Consider the following 6,000-nt stretch of genomic DNA (forward strand, 5'->3'; position numbering starts at 1 on the left):
ACTAAAGCACCTTATACCACCCACCACTGCGACTTGTATGCTCTAATCGGCTGGGCCTCGCTACATATTCGTCGCCAGACCCACTGGCTCCAGGTCATCTACAAGTCCATGCTAGGTAAAGCTCCGCCTTATCTCAGTTCACTGGTCATGATGGCAACACCCATCCGTAGCACGCGCTCCAGCAGGTGTATCTCACTGATCATCCCTAAAGCCAACACCTCATTTGGCCGCCTTTCATTCCAGTACTCTGCTGCCTGTGACTGGAACGAATTGCAAAAATCCCTGAAGTTGGAGACTTTTATCTCCCTCACCAACTTCAAACATGTGCTATCCGAGCAGCTAACCGATCGCTGCAGCTGTACATAGTCTATTGGTAAATAGCCCACCCATTTTCACCTACCTCATCCCCACACTGTTTTTATTTATTTACTTTTCTGCTCTTTTGCACACCAGTATCTCTACCTGTACATGACAATCTGATCATTTATCACTCCAGTGCTAATCTGCAAAATTGTAATTATTCGCCTACCTCCTCATGCCTTTTGCACACAATGTATATAGACTCGCCTTTTTTTGTACTGTGTTATTGACTTTTTAATTGTTTACTCCATGTGTAACTCTGTGTTGTCTGTTCACACTGCTAAGCTTTATCTTGGCCAGGTTGCAGTTGCAAATGAGAACTTGTTCTCAACTAGCCTACCTGGTTAAATAAAGGTGAAATAAAAAAATAAAAATAAAAATAAAAAATTGTGTACACCATACACAATAACTGTACATAGTTTATTTTAGCAGTAAATCATACATACCAGGGGCCATGTAGATGCTCATACTATATGTAATTGGTTTCTATGTCAATTTGCTTGAAGGAAAAATCATTACATCATGTGTTCTGGGGTGGTCCAGTAGTTAATGCTGCTGCCTTTAGCGCACACTTAAAGTACCTTCAGGAAGTTTTAACACCCTCTTACTTGTTCTACATTTTGTTTTGTTACACCCTGAATTTAAAATGGATGAAATTGAGATTTTGTGTCACTGGCCTACACACGATACGCCATAATGTCAAAGTGGAATTATATTTATAGTAAAAATGAAAAGCTGAAATGTCTTGAGTCAATAAGTATTCAATCTCTTTGTTATATCATGACTAAAAAAGTACAGGAGTAAAAATATGCTTAAGAAATCACATCAGGTGTTGCATGGATTCACTCTGTTTGCAATAATAGCGTCAAACATCATTTTTTTATGACTACCTCAACTATGTACCCCACACATAAGGTTCGGCTTGAAAATCTATGACAAGATTTGGAAATGGATGTCTAGCAATGATCAACCACCAACTTGACAGGGCTTGAATATCTTTTAAGAATAATGTGCAAATATTGAACAATCCAGTTATGCAAAGCTCTTAATGACCTACCCAGAAAGACTCACAGCTGATTCTGTTGACTCAGGGATTTGAATACTTATTTTTCACATTTTCTTTACAAATAATAATAATAATTTGCAAATTATATTTATGTTGTACACAATAACTGTACATAGTTTATTTTAGTTGTTCCATCCTTTTTGTTATGTAACTGTATATAGCAAGGGCCATGCATATTGTCACGGTTGTCGTAAGAACGGGACCAAGGCGAGAGAGAACCTTAAACAAAACAAAACAAAACAAATCAATCAATCAATCAATCAAACAACTACACGTGACTACGTGGTGCACAAAACAATATCTCACAAGCACAGGTGGGAAAAATAGCTACTTAAATATGATCCCCATTGAGAGACAATGATTACCAGCTGCCTCTAATTGAGAATCATACAAAACACCAACATAGAAAATTTAAACTAGAACACAACATAGAAATTATAAACTAGAATACCCCCTAGTCACGGGCGTGACACATATACTGATAATATATGTAATTGGTTTCTATGTAAAGTTGTTTGAAGGAAAAATCATTTAATCGTGTCCTGGGGTGGTCTAGTCGTTAAGGCCGCTGCATTTAGCACATTTAGTGCCTTCATAAAGTAAGTACTCCCCTTGAATTCTTCTACATTTTGTTTTGTTACAGCCTGAATTTAAAATGGATTAAATTGAGATTTTGTGTCACTGGCCTACACACAATACCCGTAATACCCATAATGTCACATAAGTGGAATTATGTTTATAGAAATATTTAACCCCTTTGTTATGGCAAGCCTAAATAAGTTTGGGAGTAAAAATGTCAGGAGTTGCATGGACTCACTCTGTTTACAAAAATAGTGTATAACATCATTTTTGTATGATTACCTCATCTCTGTACCCCACATGTACAATTATCTGTAAGGTCCCTCAGTCAAACAGGGGTTTTACCATGAGGCCAATGCTGACATTAAAAGAGATACATAGTTTATTAATGGCTGTGTTAGGAGAAAACTGAGGATGGATCAGCAACACTGTAGTTACTCCACAATACTAATCTAAATGATAGTGAAAAGAAGGAAGGTTGTACAGGATTTTTTTTAAATCAAAACATGCATCCTGTTTGAAAAAAAGCACGAAAGAAAAAGTGTAAAAAATGTGGCAAAGAAATTAACTTTATTCCCTGAATAGAAAGCGTTATTTTAGAGGCAAATCCAGCACAACACATCACTGTCTACCACTCATCATATTTTCAAGCATGGTGTTGGCTGCATCATGTTATGGGTATGTGTCACGTTCTGACCCTCGTTATTGTGTTTGTTGTTTGTTTTAGTTGGTCAGGATGTGAGTTGGGGGGGGGGGCAATCTATGTTTTGTGTGTCTAGGTTGTTTTTCTGTGTTCGGCCTACTTTGGTTCTCAATCAGAGGCATGTCATGTCTTGTTATGTCTGTTCCTGTCCTTTCTCTTCATTCTCTCTCTCTGCTGGTCTTTTTAGGTTACCTTCTCTGTCTCTCATCCCTCAGCTGTTCTACATTTCTCCTAACTAGCTCATTCTCTCTTTCCCCACCTGTTCTCTCTTCCCCCTCTGATTAGGTCTCTATTTCTTTCTCTGTTCCTGCTACTTTCAGTGTCTGATTCTTGTTTGTGTTTTTTGATGCCAGAAGCAATCTCGTTTGCTTCCACCTTGTCCTGTCCTGTCGGAGTCTGCATGGCAGGTGCAACCTGCATTATACTACGTTCTTTTGTTCCATTGACTACGTTGGAAGAGGATTTATGCCATTCCTGTTTTTATTAAAGAACTCTGTTTTCTGTTAAAACCGCTTTTGGGTCTTCACTCAAGTTCATAACAGAAGAATCAGACCAAGAATGGACCCAGCGGCTCCGACCCTTTTCACTCCGCCGTCGAGATCCAGGGAGCGTGCTAGGCAGACACGAGGAGGAATTGTCTGCTGCTCAACATGCCGTTGAGACGTCAAGTCTCCGACCTCACAAGACGGGTTCACCAACTTCGATCCACCGCCCACTTGTTTCCGAGTCTCCGGAGCCCAGGATCAACAACCCGCCGTGTTACTCTGGGAGCCCACTGAGTGCTCATTCCTCACTCAGTGTGATGTGGTGTCTCCAGCCCAACACTTACTCCAGGAGCGCAGCCCGCACGCCTACGTATTTCTCTCCTTGATTAACCAGTATCAGGACTTTAAGGAGGAGATGATACGGGTTTGAAACCGTTCTGTTTTTGGCGAGGAGGCTTCCAGGGCCCTGTCTTCCCTATGTCAGGGGAATAGATCCATAACGGATTATTCTATTGAGTTTGCACTCTCGCTGCCTCTAGTGAAGGTCTCCACGTCGAGGTTAAGGATGAGATCCTCTCCGGGAGGTTCCTTCCAGTCTGGAAGCTCTTATTCGCATAGAGCACGGTTTGATCTTCGTGCCGAGCTCAGCTCACGTTCTCCGTTGCTCCCCTCTCCACATCACTGCCACCTGAGCATCAATTATGAATGCAGCTGGGGGGTATTCATCTTGAATTCGCCTCTGTCTCTACTGCGGCTCCGCTGGTTTTGTCACCTCATGTCCAGTAAAGGGCCAGAGCTCATCAGTAAGAGGAGGGCTACTGGTCAACTACTGGCCTCTCCTTCTGGAACGCACTACCTTTCCGGTCCATTCCGCTGCCCGGTTCATCTGCTTCCTGCAGTGCCTTGATAGACTCTGGGGCGGAGGGCTGTTTTATGGACGAGAAATGACATTCCTCTCAGACAGTTAGGGCCTTGTTCGCTTTAGATGGTAGTTTCTCCCAAGATTCAGCGTGAGAAACCCTCACTGTCTCTGGAGCGAAACCATTTCTTTTTTATTCACCTTTTACACCTGTTGTTTTTGGGTCATCCCTGGTAGTGCGCCATAACCCTTGGTCTGTAATACTATCCTATCCTGGAATGTTTCTTGTCATGTAACCTGTTTAATGTCTGCTATCCCTCCTGTTTCCTCTGTCTCTTCTTCACAGGAGCCTGGCATTTGACATTTTGTCGTTCCTGGCCACTTCTCCCTCCACACCGGTCGTATGACTGTAGTTTGATCTCCTTCCGGGAACTACTCCCCCCCGGGGTAGATTATACTCTCTGTCGGCCCGAACGTAAGGCTCTTTACCAGTCTCCTCCTCCTTTCTTTTTGTTCAGGGACGGGTCCCTGCGCCCATGCGTGATTTCGAGGGCTGAATGTAACAGTTAAGAATCGTTATGCTTCCTCTTATGTCTTCAGCCTTCGAGATCCTAACAGGTTTTTCAAATTGGACCTTCGTATAACGCCTACCATCTCGTGCGCATCAGGGAAGTGGTTTTAACACTCCGTTAGGCACTTTGAATACCGGGTTCTTCCTTTCGGCCTCGTTAACGCTCCAGCTGTCTTTCAGGCACTAGTTAACGGTCCTCAGACATGCTGAACATTTTTGTTTTCGTTTACATGGATGATATCCTGATTTTCACCGTCTCTCTCGATTCATGTTCAGCACGTGCGACGCGTCCTCAGCGCCTTTTGGAGAACTGTCTTTATGTGAAGGCTGAGAAGTGCACTTTTCATGCCGCCTCTGTCCCTTTTCTCGGTTCCGTTATTTCCGCTGAGGGCATTAAGATGGATCCTGCTAAGGTCCAGGCTGTCATTGAATGCTGCAGCGCTTTCTGGGCTTCGCTAATTTCTACCGTCGTTTCATTAATTTCGGTCAAACAGCCCTTACTTCTGTTAAGACGTGCTTTAAGTGGTCCGTTTCCGCCCAGGGAGCTTTTGATCTTCTTATCGTTTTACATCCGCACCTATTCTTGTTACACCTGACATCTCTAGACAGTTTGTTGTTGAGGTTGGCGTCAGAGGTGGGCGTGGGAGCCATTCTTTCTCAGCGCTCTCTCTCTGACGGCAAGGTCCATCCTTGGCGTTTTTCTCTCATCGCTTATCGCCGTCAGACGTAACTATGATGTTGGTAATACTGCTCGCCATCCGCTTAGCCCAATGGCGACAGTGGTTGGAGGGGCGACCGTTCCTTTTGTCGTTTGGACTGACCATAGGAACCTTGAGTACATCCGTTCAGCCAAACGACTTAATGCGCGTCAGGCTCGTTGGGCTCTGTTTTTCGCTCGTTTCGAGTTTGTTATTTCTTATCGTCCGGGCTCAAAAAACACCAAACCTGATGCTTTATCTCGTCTCTTCAGTTCTTCTGAGGTCTCCACCGACCCCGATGGGATTCTCCCTGAGGGCGTGTTGTCGGAGTTGACTGTCTGGGGAATTGAGAGGCAGGTAAAGCAAGCAACACTCCGTCGCCGCGAGCTTGCCCTAGGAACCTTCTGTTCGTTCCCGTTCCTACTCGTCCGGCCGTTCTTCAGTGGGCCCACTCTGCCAAGTTAGCCGGCCACCCGCCTTGGGTACGCTCGCTTCCATTCGCCAGCGTTTCTGGTGGCCCACTCGGGAACGTGGCGCGTCGATTTGTCGCCGCTTGTTCGGTCTGCGCGCAGACTAAATCTGGGAACTCTCCTCCTGCCGGCCGTCTCAGACCGCTTCCCATTCCCTCTCGACCGTGGTCTCACATCGCTTTAGATTTTATCACCGGACTGCCTTCATC

Source organism: Oncorhynchus masou, chromosome 20, assembly GCF_036934945.1.
Source record: "Oncorhynchus masou masou isolate Uvic2021 chromosome 20, UVic_Omas_1.1, whole genome shotgun sequence".
Taxonomy (NCBI): Eukaryota; Metazoa; Chordata; class Actinopteri; order Salmoniformes; family Salmonidae; genus Oncorhynchus; species Oncorhynchus masou.